Source organism: Colletes latitarsis, chromosome 6 (assembly GCF_051014445.1).
Source record: "Colletes latitarsis isolate SP2378_abdomen chromosome 6, iyColLati1, whole genome shotgun sequence".
NCBI lineage: Eukaryota > Metazoa > Arthropoda > Insecta > Hymenoptera > Colletidae > Colletes > Colletes latitarsis.
The window spans coordinates 12,757,459-12,780,246 of NC_135139.1; the positions used below are offsets into that span (position 1 = coordinate 12,757,459).

At 37.0% G+C, this 22,788-nt stretch overlaps 1 protein-coding gene and 1 non-coding gene across 2 annotated transcripts in view; both read right to left on the reverse strand.

The window, feature by feature from the left end:
* The window catches only part of Hsc20 (iron-sulfur cluster co-chaperone protein HscB-like protein, mitochondrial), a 180,716-nt gene extending 179,121 nt beyond the window's left edge, over positions 1-1,595 (reverse strand). Inside the window, exon 1 of the mRNA XM_076767630.1 lies at positions 1,579-1,595. The gene's annotated coding sequence lies outside the window, so the exon portion shown is untranslated. The remainder of the gene's footprint in view (positions 1-1,578) is intronic.
* A 1,998-nt stretch (positions 1,596-3,593) lies between these two features.
* On the reverse strand, positions 3,594-3,665 carry Trnam-cau (transfer RNA methionine (anticodon CAU)). The gene has a single exon. It is a non-coding gene; the product is annotated as a tRNA-Met (tRNA).
* Between the last annotated feature and the right edge of the window lie 19,123 nt (positions 3,666-22,788).

A 22,788-nucleotide genomic window follows, 5' to 3' on the forward strand; every position in this document is an offset into this window, starting at 1 on the left:
GCTGCTAGACAAATTTTTCAAGTCAGTCCGTTGACGGTGTAGTTGGATGTTAAATGAAGATATATTGTCAAAACATGATTTTGATTATACTGAAACCGTCTTCGTCATGGTACTCTGCAAAATTGGCAAACAGTACAGAAGACGCGTCCTCGTGCGTTCTCTAAGCAAATAAGATTCTCTTTGTGCACCCAACAATTTTAATAGCAAGTTTTGCCTTCATTAATCAACCTAACGGTCCACGGAGCCTACTTGAATATTGCACGATACCTCGAGACGAAATTTCGAAAAATTAAGAAAATTAAAATGTAAAATTACAAGTTCTTAAAAACTATTCTATTTTACGAGATACTCGTGCAATTAAAATTCTTCTCGCTTCTCTGATTTTATTATTTTTATTATAATACAGTTTCTATAACTGTTAGCTTTTATAAACATGAAAATCTATAAATTCGACTCCTCGTTCTTTAGAGGGGTGTTTGATAGAAAACTTTATTTTACTTATTTGGTATATTATTAAGTTATAAATGTATACACATAAAATACATAAACATTATTTACAAAATTTACATAGAGATTTTATGGTTATTTAAATTTAAGGTGTGATTCAAAACCACATCCCGGTAAAATTAGTGTGTTACTTAAAAATCTGTATAGCAATCACGAAAACCTTAATGCTTACGATCAGAGAAATACTAGAAACTCCATCATCCTCGACGGAACAATTTCTCCAAGTGTAGGATAACTCAAGTTTTACTAGGCATCAATCAGAGCTAAAATCTGCAAAGCAATCTCATTCTCACGCGAAATTGCGGGAATTCTGTGAAGGCGTGAGGGGGGGGGGGGTTGAGGACGGGATACAGGTATATAAACAAACGGATAAGTGTGCGAAATGAGAAGAGCCGTCGTCAACCCAAAACAAAACGTGCAAAGGCAAAATAGACGAAGCGTCCTAGACAGCATTCGTCACTCTCTCGTAAGAAATTCAGATCGCGTGGCAAGATTTAATATCTCCGTATCTAGGTCGAATGTAACGCCTTCGCGAAAGATCCGAGTTAATTTGTCCGAACACCAGACAAAAAAAGGATTCTCGATTCTGAGAAACGGATCGGTCGATGTACCTTGGTCCCTTTTATCCTAGCCTTTATTCGACCTCAATTTCGTCCTATATTTACGGTCAAAGGAATACGTTTTTCGTTTGGATAAAACCAATGTATAACAATTTATTCATAACGTTTATTCGATCGAACAATTAAATATTTACAAGTTTGTCGCAAAATATTTTATTCTATAATTGAATTAAGTCAAACCTTATTATATTGCATCGATTTAAGCGATTATTTCGAAGTTACGATATCTTTATGAACTTTTTTAATTCTTTTAATTATAGAGAATGGTTAAAACCATTTTTTATTCGATAAAGACAAATATGTAGGTATTTAACAGGGAATTAAAGCATATTGAAAAATTATAAATTGATATTCGACATGACTCATCAGTGTAGAAACCAGTTGCACCTCCATTCTGTTATGGAAGCAGCTTCGGTATCACAGGATTCAAGTCGTAAATGAAACTTGTAACCCACGATACCGAATGTAGCTACAGAGATATAGATATTTACCGTTTACTTTATTATTTATAATTCGAGATAGCTTGCGAAACTCGTAAAGTGGGATATAGCGTCAAATAAACACCACGAACAGGTTGCATATACGCAAAAAATGACAACTTAAATTACTTCTACAGATTATTGTCCACATTATAGGTTATTCTAGCACTTTGAAACTCGATTCGAAGTGACCGGACTCGAGAATGCTATCGAGGTTCTGTTTTATAAGTCGTTGACTAAAATTATGTAGGGAAATAAACGATTTTAATTGTACGTTTAATGGGAAATCGTGCGATTGGAAACTTGTTAAAGCGAATCGTCGAGGTTATAATGTTATAATCGAGATTCCATTGTATGACAAAACCCATAATGCTTTATTCAAGGTTTATGATGTACAACGTGTACAGAAGAACGAGCACGTGCAAATTCGATGCTTGTGCTTAACGGTAACGACACGCCACGCGACGCGACCCGCACCGATCCGGTCCTTTGGAGCCATGAAAGCTCGTGTTTGTGCTGGTTTGACAAGCGGTCAAGCCACTTTGTCACGTATACGACGTGCTCACGTTAAATAATGCCGACCCGGGGTTACGCGCCCGATCTCATTGATATTCCATTTATAAGGAGCGCGCGTAAATACTATCGATACTTGCCACTCTTAGCGGTAGGCGCCATAGAAACAACGGTCGACGTGTGCTTTCTATTCCTTCGTAAATTCAATCCATTATGCTGTTACAATCTATTTTTATCTTCACCTTCGTTGCAACGTGTACTCAATAACGCTGCACCATAGCGAACGAAACTATAAAAACACTACAAATATACGTTGCTTCGAATAATTACGAACCCAATCATATTTCTACATTTTTCGTAACGTTAAAGCAAAAGTTGAAGAAATCTCATGTTACGAAACTTTCTTCTTCGAAAGTTTGAAAATATAATTTTCTTTTAAAATTGTATTTCAGGCTATGAAGAGATGTAAACTTAATATTAGTTTTATTTATTTTTCATGTTCCAACGCAGCTTTATATTACATTCGTTACAGATGAAATTTACTTTAAAAAATGGCTAATGTTTTAAATATTTCGAAGCTATATTTTAGCACATATAAGATAAACCTAAAACGTTGATATAATAAGTGAAAGGTAAATGCAGCGAGAATCCTTTTTTTGAATTGTATAATTAGGCGAACATAGACGCCTTAAATGCTGTAAATGTTTCCGGGTTAAATTGCCATTAGTCTTGCACGCAATTTTCTAAAATCGATGTTAATTTCTACCATTACAACTCCTTAAATTATCACGCGTGTTAGGAAACGTTACTCCAAAGGTTTAATAAATATTAAACATTAAGAACTAGACAGAACGATGTTTCATCTATTTCGTTACGTAAGAACGTTTATTGTAAAAGGAGGATATTTAACGTGGAAAGTTTTGACGTGTTAGTATATTTCTGTGTTCAAGACGTCACGATCAATTTTCGTGTATTATTAATAAATTGCACGGAGTTCGAAGGCTTCTCGATAGTATTTCGGTCGAAGTGAGTTCCTCTTTAAACAGTCTTCGAAAAGATATTTCGCAGAGCGAATATGACACCCACCAAATTTACGTTCGTGAACTCTGTTGAACTCCTGAACTCGTCTCATCTTTTCTGTGGGGACAATGACGGAGGAATGGCATCCATCGTTGTGCGTGTCATTGCTCACCGGTTGTGTCTCGAGCTTACGGGACTTTAGGACACACTCCCGCCTTTTTTTGCATTGCAAATTACTCGGCCTGCAATTTAAACGCCCTCGCAATTGTATTAAAATCGAACAACGTGAAGCGGTACGACCTGTGCCCGTTATAAAGCGAGTCTTAGTCGTGTTACGGGACGAAACATTTTCTGCACGCGTTATTATTGGTGTAAAAATTTAAATAATTATCGTAATTCTCTTAGAAATATGTTTCGGAATTTCGGGTAAAAAAAAAGCTAAAAATAATTCTTCTAGCAGAGCGTGGTTTCGATCCACGGACCTCTGGGTTATGGGCCCAGCACGCTTCCACTGCGCCACTCTGCTTGTTGAAATGTTACTCTGAAAACAGGTAGAAATAGAGGAAATGATAAGTTAATATTGATTTCGAAGAGAATATGATACAAAGATTCGTTGAAAATTACATATTATTGACAAGACTATTTATAAAATAATTTTATACCGCAGTAACATTGAAATAAAAAGATTTTATTATTTATCGATACGTCAGTAAAGCTTCATATAAAACTAAATTTAGAAACATATTATTACACTATTATCTTTCTTTACTCTGTGAATATTTTATTGTTTATTTAATATAATCAGAATGGCTTTAATTTACAGCTTGATACATTACAAATTCCATTGTATTATATAGGGTGTTCGGCCACTCCTGGGAAAAATTTTAATGGGCGATTCTAGAGGCCAAAATAAGACGAAAATCAAGAATACCAATTTGTTGATAAAGGCTTCGTTAAACAGTTATTAAAGTTTAAAGCTCCAACCGTACTGAATTTTTTTCTAGAAAATCCGCAGGATTTCGGGGGTAGGTCTATTCAGCAAAAATGATTGTAATTGATCCCCGTAACCGAAAATAATTTTTCCAGAACGATTTGAAATTTTTTAATTTTGTCGAAAAATTTCACACATTCTCGAATTTTTTTCTCGAAAGTGGGTAGAATTTCGAGGGTATGTCTAATGACCAAATATGATTGTAATTGACCCCAGAACCTAGAAATAATTTTTCTAGAACGATTTGAAAAATTTTTTTTCGTCAGAAAATTTAGGCACCTACCCCCTGTCGATTTTTCTTAAAAATTCGTTTTTGACTTTTAGTAATTTTGTTTGACGCCCTACAGAAAAGTTGTCTAATACTTTTTTGTAGATACCCATGAGCTCTACTTCAGAAAAAAGTTTCATTGAAATATATTCACAATTGTAGAAGTTATGGCTGTTTGAAAATTGGACCATTTTTATGGGGTTTTTCTCATTTTGCGGGGACAAGGACCAACTTTTCGGATATTTTTGCGATTTGTACATATTCTCCATCAAAATACGCGTAGTTTGCTTTTTTAAACTTTAAAATCGTCCAATCCGTTCAGAAGTTATGACGTTTTAAAGATTCGCATGAAAATTCGAGCAGACATTTCTGGCCAAAAATTATATTTTAGGTAAGGAATTTTTTTCTCGAAACTGAGTAGGATTTCGGGGGTATGTCACTTGACCAAAAATGCTTACAATTAACCCCTGAAATTAAAACTAATTTTTCCAAGGCGATTCAAAAGTCTTTTTTTTCACCCAAAACTTTCAGCACTTACTCGAATTTTTTTCTTGAAAGTGGGTAGGATTTTGGGGGTATATCTATTCACCAAAAATGATTGCAATTGACCCCCGCAACCGTAAATAATTTTTTCAGAACGATTTGAAATTTTTGAATTTAATTGTGAATAACTTTTTAACGAAGCTTCCATCAACAAATTGGTATTCTTGATTTTCGTCTTATTTTGGCCTCTAGAATCCTCTATTAAAATTTTTCCCAGGGGTGGCCGAACACCCTGAATACATCGGACATTTTGTAAAATTGTATATCTATGAAATCAAGTGCAATATGTTAGACTATATAATTGTAAACATGCAAGATTTACCATTTATGAAAGAGTCTATAATAACTGATAATCATTCTTGCAAAAGGTAACGAAGTTTTTATCAGTCGTTTATGTTTCTTTGTAGTGCTTTATTATAACTCGCGAGGAACTTACTTATATGGAAACAAACAATTAAGATAAATCTGGTAAAAATGCTGCCTTGATTGAAAATAACTTTGTTGCGATGCTACCTGAGTAAGCCCCGAAGCAAGTAATCTAAACAGTGCACTGTAGATAAACCACCTGGTTGGAAGTATAGAGATGCAGCGGATGCAAATAAGTATTATAGTCGATCCAGGTGCGCTCACCTTTTAAGATCAGTAATCTTAAACTAGCTCCCACCCATAGAGTATCTACCGAGCCACGTGCTCGAACACAACCACTCGATTTACCTTATTGCTATGTGTGATCTGTATTGCCATTCAGAAATTCCTTTATGGTCCCGGTCAAAATATGTAAGACGGGCATTCGATGTTTTACAAACACGGACGTAGATTCGAAATATTGAGCGAAAAGAAGTTTATTTTTAGTTTAAAATATTTATTTTATTTAAAGATCACATCGTGAAAACTGCATGTTCATTAGGAATAAAAATCGAAACTCTTTGTCAAGAGATCTTGCATGCTCGAGATATGCTCAGAAATAAATGTATAAAATAGAAAACTAAGAAACTACTCTATTTAAAAGAAAAACGAATAAAATTTGCGCGATTCTGGTCACCCAGTACCAAACGCTTCCCGAGCAGACAGTGAGGCTTCTAGTGAGGTAATCGCGTCGGTGGCAGACTTCCTATCGTCGCGATAGGATCATGTTTTAATTTAACGTAACCCTGTCTGTCTATGGTCTATTATAACTGCGTCTCAGAGTGCAATAGCATTTTACGTGAACGCGTTTCACATCCACGATCATTTTATGCCTCCATAGAGCGTTGGACAAGTACATAAAGCGTAACAAAGTAAGATGCGCGTGTGTAGAGGGCCGGTGACTCCCCCGATGCAGTTCCTGGTGACGTCTGACTAAGCGTTCTATTTCGACGCACCCTCGGAGGTCGCGTGAGTAATCCCCAGATCGCATATATCCGCGCAGGTGGAACTCGTTCGAGGATTCTGCGAGTTTTGGATAGATGGCCGGAAAGTCATGTTCACGTGTAGCGGACCCTATAATTATCAGCGCGATATTATTAACTCTTTTCCACCGCCTCTGTTTTGACATTGCGACCCTATTAAGCGATACGCCTCGATCGAGTAATTTATACCACGAATTAAACGCAATCGACCTCGAGACCCGCACGAACCCGAAATCTCATCATATCCTCGAGTAATAATCCATACACACTTGGACGTTAATAATGTGGAAGTTGGTGGAATAACAATGTCTTCCTTGCGCTCATGTATGGTGTGTAATTATTTAAGAAAGGTTGGAATCATCTTGAAAGTACAATGTTTCTGTTATCAATTGCTGCAAAAAGTATAATAGTCATGAGTCTCATTCTTGTATCTATCGTTTATAGTAACAAAAAACGCAAGTGAGAGTAATTTGACACAGATCGAAAGCTTTCAATGGGAATTGAGTTTCGTAAATCTTGTTCGAAAGGACTCGAATTACCATCAAACAAAGTGAGATTTACGGAATCCGGAACAAGCGTATTAAGAGCCTTTACTTCGTATAAATTGTCTTCAGCAACTATAATTTTACTACAATTTACACTACTTCATACTTAACCGTTCACCGACGTCCCGGATTATTTTCCTCGTCGAGAGTACCAAACGTTAACCATTAATCATTCCATAGAGCAGCGATTTGTACGGCACGATACGACCGGATCCGCGAGTACTCTCTGATTTCATGCAATTAATTTATCATTTCGTAGATGATGTGGGCGGTGATTTTTAGTGGCACGTCGTTAATATTCCTCGACAAGTGTTACGTCCAGACTAGGCAGATGTTCGCGTCAGAACTGAATTCCAGTTTTCAACCTGAACGAAGGAAAACACGTTAATAAAGCTATTCTCCTGCAACGGGGCACCAGTAAAAAAATGACAAGACGTTAACATTCACCGTCCCTCTTTCTAACGCGTCGAACGCATTTGCGTTTGAATCGTACAAGAAACGGTAAAATTATTCTCCTTTCGTCTGTTCGCTTCTTTTTCCATCGAAACATGAAATCCAACTAATATTAGTCATTATGATACGCGGTTAGAAGAAAACATTTTTATATTCGAATATAATAGCATGTAATAATATCTTTTTGCGTGAAATAGTGACGCTCTGAATTTCCTTGCGTACCTGGCGACCAATCACAGTCATTTACGAACATTCACTTCGGTTGTAAAAGTTTTTTGTAAGATTCGTTCTTAGCTTTTATTGCGAGAGCATCGTGATAACATTCAGGGGACCATTAGAGTATCTAAGTCTTTAAAATGACACGAAATGATATAACGTTATAAATAGTTAATTTTTATATTTCGATTCAAAACAATAAGTAAATTTATATGCTATAATAACTCTCATTTTGAAGACTTTATAAACAATAGTTAGATTGTAATTTATTAAGCTTAACATGTCAAATTATGTGTAGGAGTTTTTGATATAAGAATATTTGAAAAAATGTATACTCTTTTGGAAACCTACAATATGAGAAAAGCAAACACATGCATAATATTTAAATTTTGCTAAATGTTTGTATCGATGATGCTGGTAGGAGATTAGCGTGTGGAAATCAATGTTGAGCAACATTTAGTAGCTAGAAGCAGTCATAATGAAAAACATAGAGATGTACTGTGAGCTAACCCCTTATCCCCATCATTAATATAAACATTTAGAAAAATTCGCGTACTATAAACCACACTAATCCATTACAGTTTCTAAGTAAAGCATTTCATCATCTCGTACACTATCTAATCATAGGACTAAGATACTATCTGTATATTAACATCATAAATTAAATCGGTCGTATCAATTCATTAAATGAAGTGATTAGGAACAGCTTGAGACTTATTGAGACATATGGTTGTCGTATCGACATGTATAGCTATACTACGGTAGCTATAGTTACAAACTCTATTCTTCAAACAGTTACAAATGCCGTTAATTTTACAAACAAAGACAATATATACTTAAAATCCTCTATCAAACATACTTGGGTCTACTCTGATCCGCGGCCACAAAAGTCACGTTGAGTGATTTAAGTCAATAAAGATAGAAAATACATGAATGAAAGATTCAAAGACAAATAACGGTTATTCCAAACCAGAAATAAGGTAGATGTTATAACAAGTATAAATTAGGTGAGATGAATACTAAAGGCACCTATTTTCCTTATAAAAAATATAATATAGATTCCAGTGTCTCAATTAAAAAATATTATTTTCTATAACATACATGATAGAAACAGTTTCTATGAGTCAAGGATAAAAGAAAAAAATGGAGTTTTCCAAAATTCGAGATCAGGATACCCCCTTAAAACAAAATAGAAATAATTTAAAAGCTTCGTTCAACTCCTGAAGAACAAGTCTTCGAACGTAGTTTAATAAACATCTCTTAACAGTGGTACGCGGAATCTGACACACGAAAGTGTTTAATCAAGATCGCGGTGTTACCCAAACAAGCATATCTTTGTTCATTCCATTTCGGTTCATCTTCGTAATGCAAGCACAATGCTCGATTACTTAAACGCACACACTACGCGACCTTGCTCTCCATTACGCACACGTACGGACGAACATTTGTATTATCTCGTGAAAAAATCGGTACCCCGACCGGTCGGGCGTTATCTCGCTCCGCGTAGCATTAAATCAAAGTGCATACTCTTGTATGGGTGCACCGAGCAGAATACGAGGCTGCAGTTGGGTGTGATTCGACGGTGCACTTAACAAGTCGCCCACGTGGCTCCCATCGATCGTGCGGCCGTGTGCAAGAAGAGACCGCGTGCACGCGTGTGATACGTGCGTAAACGCGTGTACGCGTGCGAGCGCGCGAAACGGAGTGCATTAGAAGAGCGGTACACCGGCGTCACGTCACTCCTTTAATGCAAATTCGAGCCGCGGCCGTAACGGAAAAAGGAATCCGCGATACCAAACTTGGCGTACGTCGATGCACGTAAATGGCCACCACGGAAAATTCTGAAACGCCGCCGCCGCGAGCACGCAGCATCCTCACAAAAGGGACTACCGGCGGTCGTGTTTGCGGGACGGTGAAAGTTCCTTGAAACGAATCGACATTCCGTTTCCATAGACTCTTTTTGCTAAACGTCGCGACGAGGCGCTCGCCTGACAGGGAAAATCGTACACGTCGGGCGAGAAAATAGAAAAATTGTTTCCGTTTTCGCGGAGAAAGACAGTAACAGCTTCGATTTTGCGAAAACATAACCAAATAATAGATTCGTTCTTTTCACTAATTATCAAATTTATTATATTTTGAAATGTTATAACAGGTTTCGTATAGAAGGTTATCTATTTGTTGCTAGTCGACGAGGAACTTCTTACCCCTTCGTTGGGGATGGTTGTTACCTTTTAGTGAAATATTTTATTTTCTAATTTTATTTTATAATAAATCAAAATAATAGGTATTTTATTGATAACTGTCGCAAAAAATGTTCTGTATTGGACATTGACATGTTGGTAATTGTAGTTGATTGAGTTTACAAGAATAAATGTATGATAGTATCTGATAAGCACAGTTACGTATCATGTGCATTGTTACACATTTGGTGATTTACTATTTCTATTTTTCGAAGAAAGATAATGAACAAAAAGAGAAAGGCTAGAATTTGAATAAACAGTAACATAGTTCTGAATCTATAGAAATGTTAAACAACGATAAATTATAAGATATAAATAGTTCTTAATTTCAAGAGTTAATTCACGCGGGAAAAATTCCCAAATAAGAGATGTCATTAAACATTATTCTTGTATTATTTGAAATTTCGTATCGACATTCAGTAATCACAATATTGTAGCTTTAGAATAAATTGTGGCTGAAGAGGTTAAAAGGTTTTAATGCAAGTGAATTTAATGATCAGTCTACGATACCATACGCGTGAAACATAATTATAATACCATTACTGGTCAAGCACTTATTAATCGTTGTGGGCAGGATCGACCAATTTTGTACGTGTGCAATTCAGATAATCGTAGGTGTACGGAGTTACAGCATCGTAATGAACGCAGTTACATAATGTACATATTACGATATTAGTTCTTATACTACGGTACTACAAGTATACGTTCATACGTGTATACTAAACATATGTGTACGTTACACCTACATTTAAGCATTCGCATTTAAATCGATTTTGCTCGATGGTGTAAGAAATTTTATTACGCACAATATATCAATTTGTCCTTGGATCTATTCACTGTATTTTGAAAAGTAGAACTAGCAATGCACTAACTTGGTATTCAGAGTTGGGTGAATTTTGATTCAAATAATAAATGAAAATGAAATTTCAATTTTAAATACCTTGTATATTTTCTTTATGTACGATCCAGGAAAACAAAAATATTTAATAATTATTAGCTTTCAATTCTTATGCATTTGTTCACTTTTTAAATGTAACGAATTATCATTTGTAACTCGTGTTTCCTTTTAGAATACTTTTTTCTAATAATTTACCAGAAAGTATATTTATTTTCGGTGGTTGATTATAATCACAATGCCAGTGGTGGATTTTTAAATGACACTCCGAATTTTGGAAAGCAACATAAAAATTTTAATTAAATGTTTTACATAATTCACACTAGTAATTGTAGTTTTACTATAAGTAATGAATAACTAATTACAAGTAACAAATAATTTATTTAATTTTCATACGACAAGTAATTATTTCCTCTTTTGTCCAAACATTTAAATAGTGAATAATTTCAAATTTAAACAATTATTTCAATGAAAATTCGTTTAAATATGGTTGACTCTGTTGGTATCTAATTTGTCAAGTGCCTCTAAAGTCTGTATTAATTTCTCGAAAGACACACGAGTGTTAATGATCCGAGCAGGTTGCGTTGTGCACTTACTTTTTTGGATCGCGTTACTCCGAAAAGGCACAAAAAGTACCGGCACGATTAAAACGGTAGGTGGAACGGTCAACCCGTCACGCGTGTATGTTTTTCTTTACTTTTCGTAGAAATTCCTCGGTGCAAGATGCAAGAACTGTTTGTACGTCGAGAATTTTGCGCGGCAGTGTCAATTAACAAAAGTGCACGGTCAAATTTTCATGATTTTTAAAAAGTCAGGGTCGATATTGCAATACGATTATTTAAAACTTTCGTGCATACATATTCACTTTTATTTTTAAAATTTTCAGAGCTTTAAATTGTAATATTATTTAAATTTAAATATTATCTCTGTATGTATTACGTTTCAGAAACAGAATCGCGATATATTTGTAATCTGCCAGTTACCCTAAGGGGAGAAAATCCAATTTTCCAAGTCCCTCGAGTTTGCTACCAACGCATACATCTATAAGGTCGGATAATCGAGAAACTAATGTACTTCATTACGTGACAAGTTTCCTGCAAAGTATTCAGAATCTAATTCAGTATCGCGAATTGACGGAAACCTAAGGTCAAAGTTGTGACAGACGCCAGCACGATCGATCGTTGCAGGTTCTCTCGCATGGTTATCCAACATCGTTCCTCGAAGTATGACGTATGGTTACGTAATAACGTTCTCACCGTAAAGGGGTAATCGTTGGTCCCGCAAGAAACTGCGAATATGCAAATCGCGTGACACTTAACGAGATGCGGGAATGCGTTGACAGGATCGCTTTCGTCGACAATGCGACGGGAATGAAGAATAAGCGTCGGTGAGCCGTTATGAGATCACTTTCGTTGACTTTCTTCTTGGACGGGGACCGATTTTTTGCGAAGAAGGTGAACGCTATCTAAGAACGACTTCGCTAGAAAGTCTCTGATCAAAAAATCTCAATGACGAATTGCGATGCGTCGTGCGTAAAGCCCGGTCATCGACGAGGATCGAGGGACGATTGCCGTTTATCGGAGCTGCCGATTCTCGTTGGTCCTTCTTTTTCCGCGGATCAGAATGCAAGAGGCAAGGCACAACGACTTGTTTAGAATGTCAAATGAATTCGGTGTCCGTCGTTGCGTGAATGCGTAGCACGCCTTTCAGCGAGGAACGTGATTTTAAAAGTGCCGCCGTTTTCTGACTTCCTTTAATCGAAGCCAGATTTGGGAAACAGGAAACTAAATCGATGTTTCTAAGAATTACAAAACTCTCGATCAATGTTCGTTGCTAGCTTTTTTTAATGCTTGTACCGTTGGTTGTTTCCATTAACGCGTTGATTGCCAAACCGTACCTCGCGAATTGTCCACAAAAACGAAACTTTGTTTTTAGAGAACTGGAAACTAGTACACCTACAATTTGTCATGGAACCTATTTTTACAGCTTCGTTAAGAATCAAGAGTCCTATGGAGATTTATTTTCTGTAACATCTAATCTTGAGAATTCATTTTTTAGCTCCTAAGTAAAAAATTAATGGAAACAAATAATGAAGGGAATATCCCCTTGATTAACTGATTAACGATTCTTTTAACGGTGCTTAAAAATTATATTATTTTATGAGTTATTTAAATAAACAAATGGAGAATATGTTTGTTTTTAAATACTTTATAATCAGTTTTATACTAAAACCCGGTAGTCAACTTTTTGCTAAGGGTTGTGTTAATACAATATATTACATTTAGAAACCTATGACACAAGCTCAAAGATTCCAAAAGGGGTTAAAGTAATGCAGCATTAGTATCATAATGTAAAAAATTTGATATAGTTTTGAAACCTTCGCCTTTCCTATACCGAGTAACGCGTAGCTACGTTATTAAACGAACGAACGCAGAATTAAATTACGATAAAGATCGTAGAAAAGTCACGAGACACGAACGGGGATCGAGAAAGCAAACAAATTTACGTGAACGACAACAGACATCTTTTGAAATTTCTCCTACTGGAATCCAACGGGGAAAGTATAAAATATAGTGTATGACTATAATAGCGTTTGCGTTGGAAAAGAAAGGACAGTAACGAGCGCGCTCGTGTTCCGGTGACTTAATTTTTAACAATCTTGAACCGAGTTCGAACCATTAACGAGTATATCCCAAATTACGAATTATAAAAACTGTGTGACAGTTAGAATAGGATCGTTGTTAAATTCGCGAAAGCTAGCGACGAGTTTTGATCATTTACACAGCAATCCTTGCAAAATTATACTCGGGGAGTGGTGATTATTTCTTGTGACATTATAAACGATGAAAGTATAATATATTACACACTGGGTATATCTGTGCTTTCCATCCAACAGAAATTATTCCCGCGCACGTGGTTCTTGATCTCGATTATAACTTACATTAGATCCAAAAACCATAATTGTCATAACCAAAATAAGAAGAAAATCATAATAATTATTTTTGCGATTGAAAAGTTTTTGAAAATTTATTTCGGTTGTTCGAGAGAGTTATCGATAAGAAAAATTTTATTTCGGTAGTTTATAATGATTAATTATGACGAAAATATTATTTTAGTTTCTTTAGACTTTGTAATTTATATTTTATCATTGAAAATAATACAATTTTTCATTTTAAAAAACTTACTTCGCGTCACAAAGAACTTATCGATCGTTAAATGAAGTAACTGAACATTGTGACATTGTCCATGTAGTTTGTTTTTGTCTTCTTTATTTTTAAGTTTAAACTTGTTGAATAGCTGAGAAAACTCAAACTACGACAAGATACCAACGTTAATTCATTTCTTGTCGAATCTAATATTTTGGTGTTCACATATACCTATCTTTTTTCGAAAACTGTCATCCGAATGTATAACCATCTCGTAACACGTGTTCGTATTTTTGTGTTCATAATGTAAAAAACCAAAACAGTGAATTCTCTGATTTTCTGAATTTTTGACAGTTTTGGGGGTCTCCTGGCCCACTGTGCGTGGTATCAAACTTTATGTGAAGGTGCCCCAAAGGTTGTGCGCGTGCGATCAGAGAACGACGTCCCCTGCATTCTACATCGCGTCATGTCATACTTCGTTTAACATTAGAGTTTTTAGTAGGGGAAAAACATCCCGATGCTTCCACATGCACCGCTACAGCCCGGATCTGGTTCCGTGCGGCGTCTTTCTGAATCCAAAAATAAAATATCAGCTAAAAGATCATCGCCACAAAACGGTAAAGATCGTACAGAAAGTCGTGACACGGGTTTTAAACATTCTAATAAAAGCATAAACGTAGCGATTTATTAGACGTACGTCGTGTTGCAACGATAGTCGTAGAACGACATCGTACTGCCTTCCCACACAGTGTCGCACGAAAGATTGTACAACAACCATAAACGCTTCAAAATTATCGTTCAGACGGTCGTAGGAATTACAGTTGTAGTAATTAATGTACTTAAAATCGTTACATCTGCAAGTCCTATGAGGGGAACAAATTTTTAACATCATTATCAAAAGTTGCAATTAATGAAATCGTTAAACTATAGTTAATATAATAGAATCAGTTATTGAAGCGTGTGATACAGTGCAGCAGTAATGGACAGTTTTCAGAAAAACTGTAAAAATTACTGGCTGTAAACAGGTCTTATAATCGGCTGTAAGTTCCTGGCACTTTCATCGAAAAGAAATGGTGGCTTATTTTTTTTAGCGCGTTCGTGCGTTGATGGTTTGAATCAAGATACGCAATTACTTTTACTCTCGTTTAATCATTTATTCTTGGAATTAAAGAATTCGTTCTACGAAACGTACAGAATCGTCTACTTACTTTCTTAGCGCTTTCCCAACTGTCTATGTACTACTGAAACAAAAAGTGTCAACTCCAGCAACTTTCAATTCTTTTTCGTGTTTCAATTACCCAAGTAATTTGTAGGTTGCGGAAACATTGAACGACACCTTTTTATAGCATTTTTATGCGATGTTAACCATATAAGGAAATAAATGAAGAGACATCAGTTCAGTCTAGTAATTTTTGGGGGGAAAATTCTGTTAAAAGTGTTCACTATTGATACTTTTTCTTCATGTTTAACAAAAATATTTCCATAAAATCATGTATAAAGTAAAAAATCTGCTTAAAAAATGTGTCACTTTTATTTCTGATTATAAGATTTTATTTGTGACTTAATTTTGAACCGTTGCAAATCGTAATCGTGTATAACTGGATCAATTGTAACTCCTACAATGTTTAATGTTTCTCAACGAAAAAAATTGTAGATACTCTTGAAACATGGAGCTAAAAATATGGATACGAACTAAATGAAACAAAGAGTAGCCTCTTTCAACAAAAAACTTCTGAGAGGCCTTTAAAAAATTGCGGTCAGGAAGGGAATACTATCTCGACCGAAGAGACGATTTTCGGAAAGTCATGGTCGCAGGTATCTCGACATCCATCGCGCGGGACGGCTACCATCTTTTTGCCAGGTCAGAACGTTAAGGCCGATTCTACGTGGTGTGGTTACATTCCCCTTGCAATTAAAGCAATTAGTGTGGCCTCGCGCAAGAAAGGGTTGAAAAATCCTAGTAGGTACACGACGCTCAACATTCTCGTTTCTTCCTGCCGTTTCAGCCGCTATATACTCGGAGGAAGCTTCTCCCCTGTGATGGTTCAGCAAAGCAAAGAGAGGAATACGTCGCGGTGTCCTTTATTTTCTCGTGGAGGAGATTCTGAGGTGTACGTATCGCGTGCCTTGGGGAAGGACGAGCTACGGAGTGAGACAAAGGGTCCAGATGGTCGGGGGCCCAGCATCTTCCTGGTGTAATTTAAAGCGAGAGCCCACAGGCACCGACGCAACCTCCTCCGGGATAATTTCGACCCTCCTTGACTATGCACGCATATATACATCTGGCTCGTCTTTCACCCTCGCCTTCCTTTCTCGAAACGTCTCTCTGTTGTACGGTGTCTACGTGCCTTTCTATATTTTCGATTCCCAGACGCGCGCCCAGGGGCTGAATTCTGGGGTACCGAGTATATTTTCATTTGCATCCGCGGCCAGGAAAGAAACAATCAGCGTTTCTCCTTTAACGGATATTCCAGGAAACGCGGAGCTTGTGTTCCCGCGAACGCTCGAGAAACAGAGGCGAAGAAACTCTTTGATGCTATATGTATTTTTTCTTGCTTTTCGACTCGGGTCCGACGTCCATTCTTTCGTTCGACACTTTTACTTTCGCGACAGATACGAAATTTAACCGAGGGGAAGCGTTGTTATCGGTCAAGGCTCGACGACCTCGGGTATCTTGCACTTGGGGCTTTCGGAGCGTCTATCTTGAACGGAAAGTCAAGGTTGACGTATTTAAATAGAACCATGTAGTTTGTTGTCTTCGTAACATTGTAGACTCGAGCTATCCTTGAATTCAAACATTCTTAAGCCGACGATAAGAAACAGAGAAACGTAAACATTATGGTCAGGTTGTTGACTGGTATTATTACAGAACATGTCCACTGTGTGAAACTGTCTGAATTAAACATATTTCACAAGTACAATCTTATCTGCTATGCAAAGACTTTAACTTTGTGTTGCTAACTGAGTGATCATTTTTAATACACTAATAAATATGGATCGTTATTTCCTACAAAAAATGTTCACCTGTGTACGACGAAAAATGATATTTTACCGTCGAGTGAGGGCACAAAAGCAATGAAAAAGGTTTCTATGGAAAACGAACTCTGTTTGAACTTGTTCCAAAACTATAGTGACTTTGTACTTAGATAACTCTTGATCGTGATACAAGCAGTTATAACTGGTTCTATTAAATTGTTCTGTCTGTAAGTGAGTCTAGTTCATTCCTTCGATACAGGCATATTTTGGTAACTTGTCACGCGTTTGAAGTGGTAATGAAGTTTTCAAACCAGGAAACGACAGACACGTATTTGATGTATGAACTCGGCTAATATAATTCAGCCGAAGCAAGACATCTGTATGCGGATCGTTACTCCAATAGACATCTGCAAAATGAGGAAACATTCCGGAGATTACACGAACGCCTTTCAAATAGAGATATGTTTAGAAAACGAATACCAGGCGGCGGCAAACCAATCAGTATCAGAACCTCGAAGAAAGGATTCAGAGTTGGATCGAAGAAAATAGTTACAACGTTATCAGAAAGATATCAACAATAAAGAATATCGAACACACGATAGTGTGGTGAATTTAACAATCGTTTCCGTTTTATCCGCCCAATGAGCAGTTGGGCCATTAATTGGACACCTAAAATGGATACTTACGAATGATTGATCTACTTCTGTTTCTCCGTACTAAAACAAATAGATGTGGTATATAATCAATATGTCGAATCCATTTATTTGAACGAGAACTCCTGTTGTTTGAATGAAAGGTTACAAGCAGTGAGGATGATGAGTGGATTCCTATCGTACAAACTGCTTGTCTTCCGTTCTCACTATACAGTAATGATTCTTAAAATGAACCCTAGATTTGTAAATTGAACATTTCTGTCTTTCTCAAATGGGTGATGTCCCTTGAAACGTGAAAGACTACTTAGTAGACATTACTGTATCTCGGATGATAAAGACTATTCAGAAGTTCTGAAACGACTATCTTGTTTTTTTAACGTTCGTCAATGTACATTCGGATTTGGCCAAACAACAGATCACCTATCATCCGTAAAAGCTCGTACGGCTAGATGGTATTGATCCAGTCGGCCTCTCGCGACGCCTAGACGTTTCAAATAAAAGAATGGCGTCGAATGATCGCGTTCAACAAAGAAACGCGCGAAGGCAGATAATCCGTACGCCTCCCCCGGGAATAATGATCTGTAGCGGCGTGTTGGAATCGTCTGAATATACATATATTAATGCTCGTCGTTTTTTCGCTCGTGTAGATAATGGCTGGTTTCGCCAGGCCGTGTCAGCGGAGGGGGAGGGGGCGAGAAACACGGGGGGCAGAAGAGCGAGAGGCGGAAAAGGCGAGAAAAACAAAAGTTGCATTCGTCGGAACACGGGAGCTCTTCTCGACCTAAACGCTGGCCTCGGGTGCAGCCGCGGAAAAAATTTTTAATTGCTTTGTGGCGAGAGAAATTACAGGCGGGTAAGCCGACGGGTGCAACAACCCTCTTTCGACTGTTATCTGGAATACCGACGACGTCTAGGAGGGCCACCTTTATCGACTCGTGTGTTTACTGGCGCACGGAATATCCACCTGTTAGACAAACTATGCGAGATAACCTGCTTTCGTGCGTTCCGTGCGCATTCCTCTCGTCTGGTTTACATTGGCGCGCAGATTTGTACAGATACCGTGAAACCGAGACCAACGGAGACGCGTTAACCCTTTGAGTCACAGTCGCACGTATACGCGCCACCTTTTCCACTTTGTTTTGTTTCAAGTTAATTCGTACGTTTTCCTTTTTATATACGCCCAGAAGTTCGAGTCCGTTTGCTATGCAATTTGCAATCGTGTGACGCTAGCTGTTGCCCGTTTAAGTCGTTCCTGACGATTGTCTTTCGTAGTCTTTTCTAGATGTTGCTTTCGTACACGACAAAAATGTTTCTTAATTTAATTCCTATATATTGTTGTTGTTCATTTAAGCAATTTCGATCTGCCTTGAGATTATCGAGTACGAGGTTTCCGATCGAATGCTGCGTTACTGTATTTATAAATTCTTTATTTGTTATTACAGTGATTCAAAAATAAATAATTTGCATGGGTCCAAATCGCTACTAGGCGGAAGTCGAACATTTGTAACATTTTAACAAAATTAAGTAAAGAGCTTAACTACCACTAACATTTGCTCTTTGTTATTGCAAGTGTGTCGCAATAGACACACATCGATTAACATCAAACTGTTGCAATTCCATGAAAATAGCACGATGGACCACAATAATGTGCGTCGATGGCTTCGAAGGTTTCGGAGTGGTGATTTCAACATCCAAGACAAGCCACGTTCCGGTAGATCATCAACCATCGCAACAAATAGCAATGCAATCCGGAACTTTTGAAGTCATTGATGCACTTTACTGCGGTTCGTCCTGTTGTCTCCGCAAACTGGCAACAGTTTGCTGCTAATCGATGTGGCTGAGTTATTTCCGGATTTGTAGAGAAACTTAACCATCAACAACGAGAGTTTGCAACAACGAGAGTTTGCAACAACGAGAAGTAAACATTAGGGGTGGATTCGACGCTAGGGGCTCAGAATTATGCACAAAACCTTTTTGACCACCTTTTGTACATAAAAATGAATCACTCGTAAATATTGTCGTTGGTTTTTAATAACTTGGGCTGAACGAAGAAGATCGTACTTTTCTTATTTGGAATTATTGTTTTCTTATCAAGATTTACTGAGGTAATTACAGAACACTTTATACACCGAGATGTTATTTTCACGATAGATTGTAAACATCAGAGGGTTTGACAATGTTGTTGTAATCAGATCGATATTGCGATCAGAATCGTTAATAACCAAATGATATTGCACGTGAAAATAAAGTGAGATTGTGCCGATGTTTTTGCATTATTACCGATGTTTCTGGTACACAGACCGCTATAGACGAGCTTCCCGTTTCCGTTATCAAGATTACAGTGATAAATAATCGCATACTAATGTCCGAAGATTAACGCCTCATCGCCGTTCGAGCGTTTTTTCACCGTGCTATGAAAAATGCTCGTCATAAACTAACCGTGCTTCCGTTCAACAACAAATAAGAGGCGTTGCAGTTCTTAATAGGGTAATAACACCGCTCGACAAAGACGTACCGACGGTGCCACGGTGAATACGATAAATTGCAATAAGTTTTTGAGGAGCTGTTTAATCGCCACGATCGTCGTAATGAACTAATAGAACGTCAAAGGGATTCCTGACCGGCATAGACTGTCTTTGAAGCATCTGTTACCGGTTCTTGCGTGTAACACGCTGTAAAAGATACTGGCTAATTATACGGCGATGCACCGTGTTCATCGACCATTTCGTTTGCATACTTCGCGTGCCCTTTGGTATTGCAATAAATTTTCAGTAGCCGCGTATGAGATTGTGTAAATGACTGGATCCTCAAGAACGTTATAGGCCCGGATATTGCAGCGAGTATGGTTTCGCGTTTATCGGAATCCAATTTTAATAAGGCTGTATTATACGCGCCGTGTGGACACACTACGTACGATAGTTAATTAACCCCGTGCATTCGCAATATGTGGAAGAGTTTTTTGCTAAAAAAATTCTGCTCGTTTAATGTTAATTTAAAATATAAGAAACTGAAGGAAGACATTAATGAAACTATAAATATTAAAGATTTTAATATCTTGCAGAAAAGAGTGAGGCGGATTGAGAAGAATGTTTCCTCTTGATTGTCTAATTATCTACGATAACAAGAAAGCTATCCAACAAAAGAATAATGCCACCTTCCCTTAAAAAAAGCTATATTCCATTTTTTATCCTATTAGACGCCCCGAAAGAATTTGTTGTGTATCAAAACATTAGTCTCTATGGATCATTTAATTGACCAAAACGAAACGAAGTCGATGTCTTCATTGATTTGTAACACTTTAGTTGGACCACGTAGGATACACACAAAGCAATATAATTTCAATAATTGAAACCTACGAAACGAGAAGGCGTTGTCGATGGAAGAACGAGATAGTGTTTCGTAGCTTCATAAAAAAGTATTATTAACTCTGGTGGTTTGGGTCGATACTGGTTTACACTTTCTTGTCTAAATGCGGTACCCAGCCAAACGCGGAGGCAGTAAAGACAACGATGATACAAGGCAGCCCCAAGTTTCACTGCAGTAAAAATATTTAGGTTTTATTTCGTCTGCATCCTTTTGTTTAACCGATTTACCCAGATGTTGTAAACAGTACGTCTCTTTTGGAATTTTCATATAGCCATCATTACTACCATGTAAAAATACATTTTTTCGATCGACATTCTTAGCCTATCCATATGCAACAGTACGATTAACCCTTTTTAGTGAATAATAATATAGTGTCAATTTCGCGGTAATTCAGATTTTGTTATCAGATTTCGTCGGAACCTTTGTAGCACATGGCTCGATTGCACGTGTAACGCCTCGTGTCCCCGCTATCAATATTTTCACCGACAAACCCGGTGGACAAAAATGGCACTACGTACTTTCTATTTCCCATGGACTTTCAATACGCGGACTGTCGACAACGGACTTCGTATGGCGAGTCCGGATGTTCCTTACAAGGAAATATCCGGCGAGGTGTCCGAAGCCAATTTTCATGAAACCTTACAGGCTAGTGGAGCAGCCAAAAATAAGGGACAAGTATTTATTCTTAACCGTGGTGAATCAAATTTAAACGAATAGTTCATCTACAATTATTGGAAATACGGAAAATTTTTTTTAGAGAAAGATTTTATATTTCTTTTGTGAAAAATAATATAGTTCACGCGTCATTACAAAATTTCAACGAGAAATAAATTTTATTACTTTTATTTTGATAGTTATCAATTAATACGGTCAGAAATTTTTATATTAAAAACAGTTTTCATGAACCAATTTTAAAAATCTTACAAGGTAGATATATTGTAATATGATGAAATCTAAAATGTAGCTTCCATCCATAAACATTTGAAACAAATAACACTTATGCCTTTTCTATAACTGCTCTATAAAGATTGTAAAGTTTTATCGAAATTTGCGTACGCGGATGTTCGTTGTTAGTGTGCTCGTTCCTCTTTTCCCTTTTCCGTAGAAGGTATGCCCTGGATCGGTGCACGGAATTGGTAATAAATCCCCGGTTGACCGTTCAATCTCGAGAACGTCTTGACCTTGGATCTTTTTCAGTTCCTAGACAGCGTTTAATCTGGAAGCAACGCGGCGGTCGTCTACTCTATCATTAAAGAAACAGAGAAGCATCGCTTTATTTCGCTACCGGTTTCATCCGACGCAATTTCGCAGCCTCCGACGCAGCACACGTCCGCGCGTTAAATGCAAATAAGATACCTTCGGCTGGATCTGCTCCGTCTCGACCCGATACAGCGGGGATACTATTAGCTCGTAAATTTCATTCTTTCGAATAATTACAGATTTTAATTATACAGGGTGTTATAAAAAGGATTCAGGACTTAGTTGGCGCGCAGTAGTCATTAAACTGTTTGAAGTAATTAATAGTGTTGAACGCAGAGGCGATTCGAAACCAAGTCGAAACAAGTAGTTCGTAGGAAACTGGATTCAAAATTTTAAATTGTATTTTGTATCATTACTTAGCAGGTCAAATATTATACACTGCACAGAGATTATTCTTATTTCTGCTTACAAGTGTTTAAATAACAAATCTTTTATCTCTTGATAGATCGAATCGAAAGAAGTAACTTTTGTCGAAAAGCTTTTTCATTCTCTTTCATAGTTTATGAGTCATAAAATAAAATTAAAATTCCTGCATATGCTTTAGATAACCCTAAAGTTTCATAATTTTCTTTTCCTTGAACTCTTCATTTTCTAACAAGAATTCCTCGTGCGTATTGTTTTCCCAGGAAATGATCTATCTTTAAAGTTTACATCATGCTAGTCTAAGCAAAATTAATTAGAAAAAAATTCAACTAAACAATAATACAGT